Below are 17,540 nucleotides of genomic sequence, written 5' to 3'. Positions count from 1 at the left end.
AAACACCTGTCAGGGATAATTTAGTCCTGCCATGGATGCAGGGGACTGGACTAGATGACCTCTCGCAGTCCCTGCCGGTCCTATGATTATTAGGATTTAAAAGAAAAAGAGAAACTCTGGCCACAAGTTTGAACAAGGTATCTAGGATCTATAAATCTTAACAAGGTGTCTGCCACTTTTCTTTTTACATATGCCACGTTATTTTCTACTGTTTCTGAGATGCTATTCCTGTTATAAATCTTTACCCAATGGCCACTGATCTGCAGGATCCACGCTTCCCCCCCCCGCTACCTTTTTAGATAGTCCTTTGGAGGCACCGCTTTAGTGTGCCAGACCCCCACTCGTCCTTAACAGTAGGCCCCATGGCCTCCATGCCTCTGAGCTCCAGAACTCCTGTTAGACACAAAGGGCAGAGCTCATGGTGTGAAACGGAGATAGACTCTTACACTCCTTAGGGAATTCACCTCAGCAAGTATTTGCAGCTACCCCAGGCAGCCTTTTCAAAATAGTAGGGTTTATTAGTCAACTGGAATACAGAATCATGGAATCCTCAGGTGAGCATAGAGAAATAAGAGGTTAAGACATGGTCCATTCTGGCCAAGTCAGCCTTCCACCCAGCCAAGCTGTTGGAGAATCCCCTTTTGGCTTCAACACCTTGCCAAACTCCTCCCCCCACCCCGCTCTGTCTCTCTCCTGCCAAAGGGAAGCCCTTATTTCATCTACCTGCCACCCTTCCACTTCATATTTGAGGTGGGGCCTTTGCTCTACTTCCCTGGTGAGAGGTGGTGGTGAATCTCCTTCCTCTTGGTTGCTAGATGTGAGTACTCTAGTCACAGGGATTGCCCTTATCATTTCAGATTCTCCATTCATAGGAGTCTGTTTCAAACAGTCCTTTTACGACTCATTCATTTCAACCCAGACAGATACATAGCACAAACACCCGATGGTGTTGTTCTGCTCCAAAAGCAGCTTTAACTCTTTTGCCCTCACTGGAAAGCAATGAGGCATTCAGAGGGAAACTGAGGCACACACAGGCATCATAAAATATTACAAAAAATTCCCCACTTTGTCACCACACAGTCAATCTGTACAACTCATTGTCCCAAGATACCATTGAGGTCAACAGCTTAGTATATATCAGAAAGGATATATATATACACACACACACACACACACACACACACACACTCATATATGGACAACGAGCACATCCGTGATCTCATTAACTGAGAACAAACTTATGTTTTGAGGCATAAGATAACCAATAACTGCCAGGAGTAAAGAAGAAACTTTCCCTATGGACAAGTTATTCCACCATAGTATTTTTTGCACCTTACTCTGGAGCATCTAGTTCTGGATAGCAGACAAAATAGCAATTCTCATGATCCTCATTACAAGGATTCTAGTCCAAATCACTGGCAGATATAATCAAAAATAGCCAATTTGTTAACAAAATGCAAGTCAATAAATGTTTTACACTCCCATCAATATACTAGCAGCACAAACCAACCATATTGCGATGCACAGTGCAGCAATATGTCTGTTGGGGGTGGGAGGGAAGGAGTCTACAAATAAATCTTTGCACTTACTCAGGATGCATTACATTTTCATTGAGTGTTTCACGTAACTGAATTTTCTTTATAACTTTTGACATTAGAGCTATGTGATGTCACTCATCACTTTGCAGTTTACACGGCTACGTGTATTTCAGATCAGGTACTTTCATTCCAAATTGGTTACAGTTCAGTCAACTGCAAAAGTCTTTCTTGTGCCTGGAGTAGAATAAAAGTACAATTTAATTATTTCAGTATTCTACAGCCAGGAGCATGAACCAGTAAAACAGCAAGTATATTAGGATGCTAGACTACACCATTCCAGGGGGTCCAGCTAGTCCAGTATCTTATCTGATAGTGGCCCTTAACAGATTACTTAGAGGAAGGGGCAATAAATACTGAAATAAGCAGTCAGGGCAGTGGTTCCCAAACTTTTTGGCTGCATGACCTAATTTTGACACTTTATTAATGTCCTCCAGACAGCATCCTCCACATAGTGTGACCCAAAATGTGTCAGTATGCAAGAGATCATGCTGCATGGAGGATTCCAAAATGGCATCCTCCACATACGCCATCAACTGATGGCATGACTCCATTTGGATCATGACCCATAGTTTGGGAAGCACCGAGTTAGGGAATAACCTGTCCCCTGAGAATTTTTTTTTCCCTAACATTCAATAGTTAATAGCTTATGCCCTGAAGCATTAGGGTTCATAATCCTGCCCAAATACTTGGGTTTTGTTTACGTATTAGCCAATATAATTTTGGATATTCTTGTTATTCATATAAATATTCTTTAGGTTACAGAAAATACTATACATCATCACATTAAAACTAATAGTTAGAAAAGCAATTCAAATGAACCTGTAACATGCTTGAAGTCTAAAAAAGTTCAATGATTTTTTTAAAATTAGATTTCTCTGCACACCTTGCGTTTTTTAATGCAGGAGGCGATCATACAAAATGAGAGAGACAGTATTTGTACCTAGTGACAACCAAGAAGTACTAGAAACCTGTCAAGACAGCCTGTTCTATCATGATTTCCAGCCTTTTGTGAATATTCACTCAAGTTAAAAGTTCATTTTAATCATATTTATCATCCTCGTCATTGTGTTTAGGAGACCTGCTCATAACCCAGGACTCCATTGTACTTGGTGCTGTACAAACACAGAACCAAAAAACTGCCATTTGTAACTAAAGAAGGGTAAATCATGGGGGGGGGGAAATGAATGAATTGAATGCTTGATTTAAAAGAAATAAAAAAAAATCATTAAGTAAGTTGCTTGGTAAATATGATTGGAATTATTCACCATGGTTTTGTGAATAAATTGAACAACTGTCTTGTCAAGCTTAAACGGACTAGAAGTATTGCAAATGTTAGGCCTCAAACTTCTGTTTACTTTAACATGTAAAAGCCTTGCAAAAAACAAAGCTTAAGCTTGTGGCCAGGATGCACTGCAACCAGATAACAATTTATGCTGACTCCTATGTACTTATCAACCCCAAGTTACACATTCAAGAACTAATTGGCTACAGAAACTAATAGGCCTAAATTATACGAACAACTAACAATTGGACATAAAAATTAAATATACAACTAGGGCAACCACATAAACAATGTGGCCCACCCTGACTGTTTGGTCTGTTCTAAAACATGGCTGTAAGATCAGATAAAAATAACAAAGGCGTAGGACTGTGTGTGTGTTTTCGGTAAACCCGATCTACACCCCCTGAACCGAAGGGACGTGCACTTCTTGACTGTCTGTTCCTGGCCAGTGCGGAAAGCGGCCGACTGAAGGGTAACATATTTTCGGATGAATGCAGGGTAAGTCTACGGAGTAAAGAAGTCTGGTCATTCTAGTTGACTTCCTCCATCTCTGCAGGTTTATGTCTGAATGCTTAACAGAATCCAGTTCTAAGCCTCTTGGAGTTTGCCCATGGGCCATCACTGATGAATACAGCTCTCCTCTGAGTGCATGCTACAGTCTCATTGCTTGGGAGGCTAAAAGGAGAGGATGAAGCATTACACCAGTCAAGATTTATTTCAAAGCTCTCCATTTGCCACAAAAAGGAAGAAAGTAGGAGACAGCATCCCACAGTAATAATATATTCCTAACTCACGGTTGATGAGTTCTCTGATATTAGGTGTTTTTTTCTTAAAAGACTCAGCTGCTGGGATCAACAGGACACATGAGAGCATCACCATTTTTTTTAAACCACACAAAGAATAAATGTCTAGTGCTTATGGGTGGGAAGAACTTTAAAAAATAAAAGCTCAAAACCAGAAAGCAAATAAAAAGAACCCAAATGTATTTTTTTAATCTCATGATTTTTTTGGACCCCTGATTTTTGAAGACTTTAGGTTGGCAATACTGCTAACTTCTAAAATCCAACAGGTGTGTCTTTTCCTTTTCCTCCTGGAAACTTGGGCCCATATCCACAAACAGACTTCGCTACCTAGCTTCCCCCAGTTGTGAATCACGCTGGGTTAAGCGGGAGATAGGTGTATGGTTGCCTAGAGGGAGGTAGCAATGTAGATATCCAAAAGGAAGAAACATAGGCATAAGGAACTTTTTAGGGCAAAAAGTTAGGCACCGAGTTTAGGCCCCTAGAGAGTTAAGTGGCAGCTGCACAGGGGTTTTGTGGAACATTTTAGTGCCTTAATCTAGGACTTAAACATTGTAGCATCATGGCAGCTAACTACCTGCTAAGCAACCCCTCATAGAGGCAGAATGGCCATGGTGGCAACTCTATTTCTCCTTCATCCAGGTTCCTTTAATGAATTCACATAGTTTCCAGTGACCTTCTAAACTCAATCCACTCATCACCAGTTCTCCTAAGGTTGGCAACAGAGTAAAACAGAACTTAAGAGTCTAAAACAATCCCAGAGTTTCTTAGCTCATCTCCCCTTTTTTAACTCCCACTCATAGGCTTTATCCAGCCAGGACTCTTCAGGAGTCCTATTTGCTCCCCATTACTGCGTCTTCCACTAGCCCCCATTTCACACAGTCTCCTCAGCTTTCCCCAGTTTACTGGCAGTCACAGCTACTCTGTCAGCCATTCCTTTCCCTGCAGCTTCCTACTTCCTTTTACTTTGGAATAACCTAATTCCTCTCGGGGGGAGGGCTCACTTAATCAGGGCTGGGCTAGCACTTGGCTCTCCTGCCCATGGCAAGCCACCCTGTTACAGGTGCCTAAGTATCTTTGTGGATCTCAGCCTTAACTGTCAATTTGTTAATTAGGAACCAATATACAGGCAGCTATGCAATGCTTTCTTCTAATTAATAAGAAGCATTTGTAATACCAAACCATTTCTAGCAGGCTTAATTACTCAGCAGGTACAGGATCTGGCTTCCGGAAAAGGCTCATAACACAGTCCTTCCTAACTGACAGAGACCAAAGAAACATTGTAGAAAGGTGATTCTCACCATCTTTGCATGAACGTTAACATCCATTTTTCCTTCAGAACAAATGCTGAGGGGGATCCTTCCAGTGCTTTACAGTGGAAGCTGAATCTCCCACTATATAACTTAAATAAAGGTGAACAAGAACTAGGAAAGCTTGCAAATTAGGTAGGTAATCAGCCAAACCCTTCTCATATTTTCCTCTCTGCAATGATGTAATCCTAGGGACTTGAAACATTTGAATAATTTATCATCAGCTATTTAGATGTATATCAAAATCAAAGCTCTGAATATTTTGTGGCTTCCCATCACTACTTAGAGCACAGCCAATTAAAAACAATTTAAAAAATGTAAAATTCAGCTTACCCTTTGTCACAGACCCTAGCAAGCACTCCCTGCTGGTGATCCACTTGGACTGCTATGAGGGGAACCCAAGCAGCTGTGCTCTGGATCCCCTGGGGGTATGTTAAATTTCTGAAGCCTCAGCAGGTGGCAGTAACAATAACTTGGCCTTTCTAGCACTTTTCCTGAGCAGACTCTCAGCCCTTCTCAGAAATGGAGTTCTTCAACCCACATGCCCCAGAACCAGCACTGATCCTCAAGACTCCCCATTAATTTAAGCACCCCCCCACTTCCAGAACTCCACCCAAAAGGTCAGATGCTTCTGATTAGAACACACTTCTCTCTTGGGCACACATCAGCTGCAAAGCAGTCAACATACATACCCTCTTTGTGCAGCCTAACACTTCTATGCTCCTTTATACTTAACCATGTAAAGCACAGGAGGGTACAGCTCATACAAAATAAACACAAAATGCATGTCCCTGCCTCAGTTTCCTTACCACTCCAAGACATTTTATGAACTGGATTCCAAGTCTTTTGAGCTCAGTAAAGTCTCTGAGATCAGAAATGCAGACAGAGCCCCTTACACCAGGAAATTACTACATTCAGAGTGACCTATCCCTCCTAGAGCCTCTTATCCAGCTTCTGCAACCTTGCCATCTCTTGCCCCACACTTCCTCTTCCTGGTGGGCTCACTATTTAACTCCCCTGACTTCCTTTGTCATTACCTCTGGGTAACTTTTCGTTGTTCCTGTCTTCCCCCCTTCCCTTCAGAAGAGTCAGTTAATCTGGAATTCCAAAGCTTGAGTTGCTTTTTAGTATAACCTTTGTGGTTACGTCTACACCACATCTGGGAGTGAGTTTTCCCCCTAGGTCCACAGACTTTAGATGCGGCAGCTCAGGCTAGAGAACTGGCTCTCAAACCCACCCCTTCCAGCCCCTAAATATGTGGATATAAATATGTTAAAATTTTCTATTTTATTCTATTAGAAAGCAAAATAGAGCTTTTTGACAACATTTTTTAAAATGACTAATTTTGAAAATTTTCACAATTTGTTTTTAAGTACAAATGTCTAAGCTTACAGTTTTTGGTTTTTCCCTGTTTTCCCGCCAGCTGTCCCCATTTTAATTTATTCCTTTTATCAGGGGCAAAATGGAAAAAAATGAAGGAAGGAAACACTGAAGTAAACAAACAAAAAGAACCCTGAAAGCCAAAATTTTTCTGTTTTCAGTTTTCCTCCCCAAAACTGTAAAATTTTGGGAAAAAAATATTTTCATTTTTGGAAAAAAGGTTACAGTTTAATGAAAAATCTTTACATTTACAATTTTTTAACTTCTCTAAGCATATCTATTTGATAGATAAAAAGTTTGGAGTGGGCAGAAGAAACAAGAATTGAAAAACATCTGTGAACCTAAGCCAGTCTTCTGCATAAATAGGTCAAATACCACGAGGAGAACTTTCCAGAATTTTTGTCCTTATTTTCTTCTCACAGATTTCTGTATGGGAGAGAGCCATCCAGGCTTAGTTCCTACTTGGTATTTTCTTTTCTGAACAATGCTCTGCTTGACACTATGGTTCATACAATGAAATATGAATAACAAGTACTTCCTCAAGGTTCTACTAGTAATTTTTACTCCTATTTTTTCTGTTTTACTTCTTTGGTGGTACCCTTTTGATCTGATTTTAAGCTACTCAGGTTTTGGTGATGATGGTCTTGTTTATTATGGGTGGATTTTTACTTGGGATGTGTTTGATTTATTCAGATTTAAAATAAGATTTAGGTTTACAAATTGCAAAACAAACATTTTCCAAATGTTTTTAAGGTGTAAAACTAAATCTGAGGCAAGGTCATAAATAATTAGGGGAGTGTTTGGCATCTGTGCTGACTTCAGTCACTATGCTGAAGATCAGTTCTACAGTCTATGGTGCTGATTCAGAAAGCTACTGAAGATTGTGCCCACCTGAGTGCATCAAGGGCCTACATTCAGACAAAACTCTAGCTGATTTCACGGAGAGTTATTTTTTGCTTGCTGTAGGACTGTCACATTAGGCCTTTAGAGGGAAAGGGCCAGACTGGACATAATAGCCAGTTTTCAAATTTTGATTGCCAGGCTTCTCTAGCCTTTTAAAATATTTGTTGTCAGTGCAGTAGAATGTTGTTGCAGTGTTGTTACTGCTGCCAGTGTTGCTGTTCTTGGAGCTCTGATGTCACCTGCACTTGCTGACAGTGCCTCATGTTAAATTAGCAGACCTCAGTGTTATTTATAAGAAAAAACACAGGCTTGGTTTGGTGGCGAAGGCACTTGGCCAGGTATAGCGCTCTGGCTCAATGGTTACAGGTCCACTACCACATGTATGCCCGCAACAAGGTAAAGGCTCAGTCAGGATACCAGGTCCCCTCAACTGATACAAAGATGCCCCTCATGTGGCTTTTGCTTTTATACACTAATACCAACAAGTTCCGTATTACACTCCATGCGTTGTTGGTTACTACCTTATTCTTGTACCTGCTACTTTGAACAAAACATCTTTATTCAGTATTATGTCATCCCATCCTTATCTTATGAGGGGTCCATGTATTCTTGTGTCATTTCTTGGGAATGTGTTCACCTAGTTACTTGAAAGATCTGTGTGTTTTTTGCCTCTCATTTCAAGTCAGGAACGTGGTGTGCTGACACGTGGTGCAAGGCCAGGCCTGCTCTAGTTTACAGCCTTTGGTTCCCACTGTTAGTTATGCCTAGGACTCCCACAAGGCTAACAATATTTACCAGAGTATATTTCAAACTGCATTTTTTTTTTAGAAAATTCTATGAATGTACTTCATCTGGCTCTTTATACGCAGTGTATCAGCCAAAACTTGCTGAAGCCACAAGCTTCTGTAATCAAATAATCCCTGGTTTCTAGTCCACTGCAGCTGAGTATTCTGAGATTTGCACACACATATGGTGTTGATTTTGAGGAAGCATGTTGTAAAATCTGATAGTCTCTGAACTGAAAGAGCAACAAGTTGTATTTACGCATTTATTAAAATACTCTGGGATGGAGTCTCACCCCCATTCTGACTTCTTTATGCTGTTCCACCCCTTATATGTGGTATAAAGTGGCTCAAAAATATCTAGTTCTGCTAGGGGTGGATTCCCTTGGTGCAGGAACTGGGGAGACTAACAGAAAGCTGCCTTCTAAAGGCCCCTTAAGACCTGACATAGGTGCAGGAGGGAAGAGAAGCGGTAGGAGTAGCATATTGGGATGGGGCCTGTAACAGGGTCCACAACCTGCCCTTCTTCCTAGGGCCCGCTTGCTGCCCCCAATCAGGCTCAGAGAGGCTTCAGGGTTGTGCAACATCCATGTCTTTATTTACTTAAGGTTATCCCAGCACCAGTGTCTAGCTATATAGAAGCATTACAGGCAGAGTCAGCCTTCAGCTAGGAGGCCTCCAGTTCCCTCACTGTCTGACTTACTTCTCCCTGGCTACCCCCTACCTTCTGGCTTCCTCCCAGCCTTTATAGCCCTTGGCTTGTCAGGCCAGCAGGTGTTGCCAATCCTCAGGCCGGCATCAGGCCTTTTCCATCAGCCCCAACCTGTTTGGGCAGAGGCTAATTAGGTGCTTTTGCACCAGCACCCTGCTACAGGGCCATACAGCATGCAGTCTAGATCCCAAGCATTGCTGCAGCCCTGGGGCCATAGAGAGGCTCCTGTAACTCAGACTAGCCCCAGGGCTGTGTAAGATATTCTGGGGGCCTCTCTAGCCCTTGGAGTACCCCTGGGAGGGCACAAAACCACCATGGGCCCTGCTGGCCTGGGCTGCAAATTCTGTGCTGTGCCTCTGGGAGACCCAAGACTTCTTGAGTGCGTGTGTTAATGACGGAGAGCTAGATCCTAAATTGATGTAAATCCGCACAGATCTATTGATTTCAGTCAACTTATACTGATTTACATAACCTAAAGACCTTGGCCAAAGGACCAAATCATGCCTTTAAACATGTACGATCCCACTGACTCAGTTCACTGCCCCAAATCGTCATTAGAGCAGTGATAAGGTTGACTGGCCATGCCCTGTACTCTTGAATGAACCTAGATTTAAACTTCTAATAATTGACTTCCATTAAACCTGCACTTTTTCCAGTGCTGCAGAAAACCTAGTGATTGGGGTGCTACGAATAGCTTCCAATCACAGGGATGTTCTCAGAAGAAAGAGAACACCTCACGATGCTGAATGAAGCCTGAAGTAATAGCTCTGGGAGATGTGAACTCCTCTATTTTTACACAGATTTTTATATCATGCTCTTCACTGTAGTATGAATCTCATTGGAAGTTTTCATCCCCACCCTCTCTCAGTCTCAATGCCTGTGTTACTGTGTCATGCCCTGAGCATGCCTGTTCTCAGCTCACCACCACAGTCCCAGCACTTTGTGTCTGGAATATACACCAGCCATATATTTTCCCAGTGCTCAGTACAGATCCAATATATCATGCCTATTGATGTCTAGCAGGAGTTGAGCAACCCTATCCCTGCAGAGGATTGATTTGTTCCAGTTGTGACTCTTGTACTGGCTTCTCTATAGTGTCATTTTCATTATGGTAGCTCATCCCACACATAGAAGCCCAGCCACACAGCACCATGCAGGGATTCATATCTCAGACACAGTACTGCTCACCAAACTGTCCCAGAGTGAGACTTTGGCAGACAGATATACCACATTGAGGGTATGCTTAGGGGGAAGGGGCCCCAAAATTGCAGACACTATTCATGCTTCCAAAGGTAGCCCCCTATGGCCCCAAGCAAATGCAGATTGCACATAGCACACACCTCCTATGAAAAGGAGTCAAACCGTTCAGCTTATGAACAATCCAGTGATATGCATTTTATAAGGATCAGAGAATTAGTTTTTACTCCTTGCTTTCTCTCTGAAGAATCAGGGCTAAGGATGAGTGGTATTAGAACCGGGGTCTGTCGACCCTGAGGTATGTGATGTTGCCATATCACTAATAGACAGTCACGTGGAGCTGCATCCAAGGAGCACTGTGGCAATTAGGTGCTGCAGGAAATACCTTTGGAAGGGGCCAGACAGACAGCACCCTGCAACCATCTGATTGGCCCAGACCTACTATTTAACCTGGGAGGGTGTCTAGGCAACCATGCAGGCTTCTGGTCCAGCCCTGCCCTTGACTCTTTCTAGTCAAGAGAGAGTGATCCTGACTCTAGCCTACTGATTTTGGCTCTCACAAATACTCTGACTGCTGCTTGCTGACCATTACCTCGTGTCCACTTCTTGACGCCGTGGCACCAGCCTAGCCTATGCTCCAGTCCCTTATGCCTGTTATGATATGCCAGTTTTCAAGACACTCTCTCTATGCACGGGGTTATGGAGCAATTTGAATATTCAAATCAACTACTTTTGAGGGGCCTGTATGTGAGAAAGCCCCTGCTCAAATGACTCCAGACTTGCACCACGAACTCTACCCTGGCTCTAATGAGGCATAATAATTTTTGAAACAATCTGAGTACTCATGCGGGATTAGGAGTATTTCAAAATATCAGATTTTAAAGAAAAGGCTCTCTTCCTCAGGCAAAAATTTCAAACAAAGCCCCTGTGGAGCTTCCAACTAAAGCAGAAAGTAAGCACATGCACAGCAGACATTCTCAGAGACACACCGAGTGGAGGACTGTGAACTCAGGGACAATGAGTTTGTCTAAAGTTCAATGGCTGCAGCATGTTGCTGTGAGGTACTTTGTGACTCTGACGTCAAGTGTGCCTCTACATGCTCTTGCCTGCCACAGAGCAGAAGTCCTGCAGCAGTGGCACAAACACTATTTGTAGTGCATCACCCAGGCTTTAACCCCGAATAATTTTTTAACTATTGCTTTTAATTTTTAAGGGGAATAGTAGGTACCAGACACTAGCTGAGCTGAAAACCCTGGCAGGTGATAACAGTTTGAGGTGGACCAGTTTGCTAGTGGGAGCCCCAGATGCTCACAACAAATATTATATAAACCATAACATCTTCATGTCTTGAGTTTTTGAGGGAGGTCTGTGTCTCAAGAATGTGTTGCTCCAAAGACCACAAATTGAAACCATTAATCCTAAAAGGGATCCTATTGAGTCTTAGCAAATTTCAGGGCAATCTGAGTTTGCATGAAGACTTTGAAGCATTTACAAAAATCAATGGATAAATAGTAAACTGATCTCAGCCTTAACTATAGTGGTGCTGCCTCCCTGCTAGGATTAATTTAATTAGGGTGAAAACAAATATAATATGGGGAGATGTGCAAAACTGCCTGCTCTTGCTTTGCTAAATATTCAATTTGAAGTATAATATTTGAAGTAACTTCCTATGTTTTCAAGAAATGTGCATTACTTTCTTTTAAAATGTTCATTCTTTTAGGTCCTGATCCACAGTATATACAAGTATAAAATGTGGATCTTTTATTAAATATTTTGTTTCTTTCATACTGAGCCTCCATTTGAGCTAGCTGTACACACAAACCTTATTCTGAGATAGGATTATTCAGACAGAATGTAATGAAATAACCCTTCTCCCATTATAGCAAGTTGTTTTTTGTTACATTTCCCATATAGTCCATTTATTTTAGAGATTTTGATCTCTACACCTATTTCTTCCTCATGAAATGACATGCTAGGTTACAGTGATGGGTGATGGGTTTCTGGGCTGACAAGGGATGGTAGGTAATATACGTATGCTGCATAATCCTATGTCAACCAGCTGTCATGATTATTATTCTAACTGTGGTTACAGGAAATGACAACTCAAAGTAATGCTAGTCCCATGATCCAATTATCCTAAGAGATAACGCATGTTCAGTTCCTCAATGTACAAAGTAACACAGATTAATCATATCAAGTTAAAGGAATTAGTTTCTGTAATATGAACTAGACTGCATAGTGCAGTCACACTAACTCTAACAAACTTAGTGCTGCAGTCCAAACTCTACATATCTCAGGTGTTGAAGAAATATTGGAAATAATTTGTCAGACCTTCCTAAGGAGATCTTAGAATACCTCATATCCTGCCAAACTATTTGTTTATGCCCTGTACTGTTCCTTTATGCCATATGAAATATTATACAATTTTATTTTGAAAAGGTTTTTTACATTAGCACTGTTCAGTCAGGAAGACTCTGCCAGTGCTCAAGAAACTAAGATGGTGACAGGAGAAGAGGCTGAAACTTTCTGATTTTCAGTTGAGCAGGGAGGACATATTGAGCCAGATTTTCTGACTCACTCTGCTCCGTGTGTGCTTGTAACTCACATCCAAGGATGCCAGATGTACAACTGTCATAGCCAGCTCCTGTGTCTCATGCCCCATATTCCACAGTGGAAGGGGCGTGTTGGAGGTAGAGAGAGTGAGTAGCAAGGAGGAAGGATGGATAGAGTGCAATGCACTCTGGCTATTCTCATTTTCCACACACCTCCGCCAATTTACTCTAACCTGTGATGGGGCAGAGAGTCTGAGAGCCATAACTGGCTGCCCAACTACTGCCCCTCCATCTCCATCTATCCTGTTGAGTTTAAGATCCAGTTAAAGACCGTAAAGCTCAAACCCATCCATTGAAGTCATTAAGTTTACACAAGGGATACATTTGGACATTAAGATTCTATCTCTCTACCTATTTGTAGAGACCTCAGTGGCATATAAGTGGTTATAAGATACTGAGGATGTCTTTGTTTCCAAATATTGGAGAAGCCCCTGTTACTGTCAGCTGACTAATGTTTTTGATGTTTTTTGTGATCTGAGGGAACTCCTGTCTTCACAAAATATGTCATATTCCCATCTGTCATTATTCCAGTCAAATCCTCCCTAAGGTAATAGAACATGTGAAACATTTAAAGTGTGATTACAGTCATAAGTGACTCTGTAATAAAGTGACACTGGGGGGTTCCATATTTAGGGTTAGGGTTGACTTGCAGAAGAAATGTGTTCAGTTTCTGAGTCAAAGGCTGATTTTTCTAACTACGAACGCTGCAAACTCAAACTGAGATCTGAAAAAGAAGCTGCATTCTTTCTGCCTTCCCACATTATAGATTCTGCAATTAATTTAGCTGCTGATTTTGTTGAAGGCATATTAGTCACACTAGGATCCTGCTCATTTTCCATAGCTGTATTGCCTCTGAAGAGCTAATAGTAATAAAAAGTAGTTTCTGATAGTGAAGCATGTAAATATTACTTGAAGACATGCTGGAAAGTAGATATGTTAAATCAGAAGGTGCTTTGGACTCTAGCTACAATTTAAGCATAGTCTCTGATACCTTAAAATATTAGACATTCTCTTGGAGGAACACAGGCAAGTTTGCCAGTGTAATAAAATCCACCTCCAATACTGCATTATAATAGGCCCACTGTGGTACTTAATGGTGCAGGACTTAACAGGTTATCTGTGATGCACTCACTAATCATATGGTGTTGGCTCTCCTCCTGGTTTCCAGCTCCTAAATGGCATGAAAAGCCAGCTAAAAATATATTGTTATGGTGGGAAATGACACTATTATGCATAGGGTGACCATATGTCCCATTTTGGCCGGGACATTCCCCTTCTTAACCACTGACCTGGCTGTCCCTACTTTTTTTGCCAAAAGAGGGCACTTGTCCCATTTTTTTCTTGCCAACTTGATCAGTTGGCAAGAGCAAACAGGACAAATGCTGACTTTTGTCAAAAAGGTGGGGTGCAGAGGAACGTGCAGGGGGAAAGCAGCAATGCCAGCCCTGCACAACAGGGGAGGCAGGGCCAGGGTGGGGGGCAGGCAGGGCTCAACAGGGAGCAGCAACACCAGCCCCAGCCTGGTGCAGGGGCCAGGCCTGCATGGGGCTGGGGCTTGGGCCAGCCCCACATGGGGGAGGGGGAGAGGCTCGGACAAGCAGCTGGGCGGGGAAGCGGGGCTCGGGGTAGCCCCAGATGGTGTCCCATTTTCCCTTTGGGAAATATGGTCACCCTAATTATGCATAGTCTTAATCATTGTTTTTCTTATTTGAAAGCTGTGGACAGATTTTATGAAACACTGTATTATTGTTAATTTTGTGATGAATGTTCTTTGTAGAAGCTGTTGCAAACAGTAAGAGAGTTTGCACTCCACCATAATCTCTAACTATAGCCAATTCTGCCAAGAGTTTTTTCCTGGAAACCAGGCATTATTTTTTTTGGCTGAGATTTCTGAATGTGGTGCTTGTATGTGTGCTATTTGTGACTACCTCTGTTCAGGACATTTGTATAAATAAACAAGGAATACCAAGAAAATAGCTAGACTCTATGTCACTAATTTCTCCTCCAATGGGAAATCAACCTGCAAGGCCCCAAAATCTGCTATCACTCAGCTGAAGAATGACAATATAAAAGCTTTCTCAGTACTAATTTTCAGTAAATGCATTGCTGTAGTTTCCATAGAGAAGTGATACAATTTGAAAGGCAGGGGAGGTGTTTGTGCAGCATTATCTCTAAAAAAAATCAATACATACTTATCCCAAGCAAAGCATTCTCTTCCAGAGAAAGGAAAGAGCAAGAGATGCATGAAGTCCACTTGTGATCTCGTTCATTTCCATTTCCTTAAAAACAATATTAACATATTTTATTTCTCTCTATAGAAACCCTTGTTGCGAATTAACATTTCCTAGAGATAATTAATTAGGCATTTTTGGTGGTCTCTGAAATACTAGGAAACAAATGACTCCTTTGAGAAAAGGACAATAATGACTTAATAAATGTAACCATCCAAACTTTCTTGTAAGTCACTACTTGAGAAAGTCTCACAAAAAAGCATAAAAGGGGCTTTGAAAATCAGAAAATACCTATTCCATATGAATCTCCTCTAGGTCTTGGCTGCAGACCAGTTTAGCTGAAAAATAACATCACATTCATTCCTCAGAGATCAGATTGTACCTAGCTATCTTCACATTTTAGATCTATTTCCTTTCCCTTCCCTATCTTTGCCCTTGTTGGGAACCTCTCTCTCTGATGTCTGTTCTTTAAAGCAGCAGGAAAGTGAAGATGCTATTCTCTCTCCTCTTACATGCACCTCAGAGAATCCTGGGAAAACATGGTTTCTGCTGTTAACAATGTGGGCTTCCTTTCAGGCTTGCTCCTCTAGTGATGCAAAGGAGATTTTAGAGTCAGATTCTACTGTAGAAACAGCTGCCTGGTACTGATGTTTAATTATTCCTTGTAGGCCACTATAATTTCCTTCTAATTTTGCAGTGATGCCTACAAATCATGACAGTCTGGCATTGAGTACCCGCAACAATGTGACTCTCTACTGTTAACTTGTCCTCCCACCTCTTCCTCCGTCCTCCTTCATCTATTTATCCATCTAGTATATATTTTCTAAATCCATGATTACGAGCTTGCTGTGGCAGAGATTTTTCTTTGTGTCATTTGTTTGTACAGTGACTAGCACAATAGGGTCTTAATCCCTTTTTGGAGTACTTAGGCACTACTGTAATAATAATTCAGTGTAACAGATAGATTTACTGTAAATACTCTGAATTCTCTTCTAGGTACTTGTTGTCAATGGCAACAGTCCCTTCCGGTATCTTCTGCTTATCTGTCAAGTGGACCATCATGACATACTACTGTTGCACATGGTTTCTGCACCATAAATCTCACTTTCTCCAGCTCTTCAGCATCATGAATTGGTGGCATGAGACTGAAAACTTGTTGTCACCTGAACCCTCACCAACTCATATCTCTTCCTTGATCTTTGGGCTTTTTCCTGGTGTTCACCTGCTGTAGCCCTTTGTGATTCACCTTAATGGGAATGGACACCTCTGTCTATGCCCCCTCTGACCAAGACCTGGACCAGGAACTGTGGGAAATAAGCTTCAGAAATGCCTTGCCCTTCAGCAGCTCTCCTTTGTAGTTAGTCAGCTTGAGCCATCTGTGTGAAGCTACCCATATGACCATACACATTTTAAAAACAAGATTTATTGAAAATATAGAAAAAATGGTAGTAACACAAAAGAAACAAGTTCCAGTTAGCTTAGTTATAGAGAAACAAAACAAAAATTTTACATTTCTAGAAATCAATTCCTCCTGATCATTTCCTGATTTGCCTACAAAGTGTTTCTTTGCTGCTCTTTCTCCTATCCCGCACTCAGCCTGTTTATTATATGAAGTTGTCCTCCACACAAGGACTACAGTCCCCTAATTACCTCTGGGTGTTTCCCCAGTCTTCCTGTCTCCAAATACAGAATTTCAAAGGCCTATTCTCCCCTTCCTTAGATACTCCTCACCAGTCAAGGTGATTGACTTTTGGTTTTCATGCTCCTTGTTCTTGGGTCTAGGTGTTAGACGGACCACACCCTCAAAGTGAATGTTTCCAGTTTCCATATTTGCCAATCACAGATGTAGCATGACTTTGCCTGCTTTGGAATCGCTCAATTTTTCCTTACCATGAAATATAAATTATTAACAGACACCAGTGCCTCTGTCACTGTATAAGGCTGAAATTCAAGAGGTTCCATTTGTTCTGTTTCAGGTTTCTTTTCAGAAGAATTGGCTGCTTCCACTAATCACATACTAGAGTCACTTTCTGATCTGGTAAAGGATTATTTTATTTTTCAGTTGGTTCTTCCCTGTCATGTGCATTTAACTTTGAATCAGTATTTTGGTTAGTCTGGCTAATTAAAATATGTACAAATGGCACAAGTTAGATACTGGGGCATAAGTAAATATAATAACAAACTGAAATAGAAAGGATCACATAATAGTGGAAGAGTCAAAAGCATCTGTGAAAGACTACAATGGAGGAACAATTCTAGTGTTGGGAGAGTGCACACTGACATATAAATACAAAATATATGGGAAAATATAAAGCAAGAGTTTGTGGTGGTTCACAGATGAAAGCAACCAGTCTTGGTGAGTGAGGTGCTTGGTCTCATTATGAGGATGTATACCATCAGCAGCAGAAGACAACTTAGAACCAACTACGAAAGTATTAATAGCATCATATGAAGATATATTCATAGGAAGTGGGTCACTTGCATACAAGTAACAAACAAGATATGGTTAAGAGAAGATGCAGAACCTGTGGTGCATGCTACACCACAAGTTCCACAAGCATTAAGAAAGAGACTAGAAGAAGACCTGCAAAACATGACAGCAAATGGTATTGTTGGGAGAATAGAAGAACCAGCAGATTGGATTCACTCCTTAGTAATTGTAGAGAAAAAAGGAGTGGCACATCAGCCAGGGCTATCTTTACGATTTATGGGGCCTTACGCAGTATTATTAAA

This window comes from Dermochelys coriacea, chromosome 3, assembly GCF_009764565.3.
Source record: "Dermochelys coriacea isolate rDerCor1 chromosome 3, rDerCor1.pri.v4, whole genome shotgun sequence".
NCBI classification, from domain to species: domain Eukaryota; kingdom Metazoa; phylum Chordata; order Testudines; family Dermochelyidae; genus Dermochelys; species Dermochelys coriacea.
The sequence above is the reverse complement of the archived record's forward strand: the minus strand, read 5'-3'. Positions refer to the sequence as shown.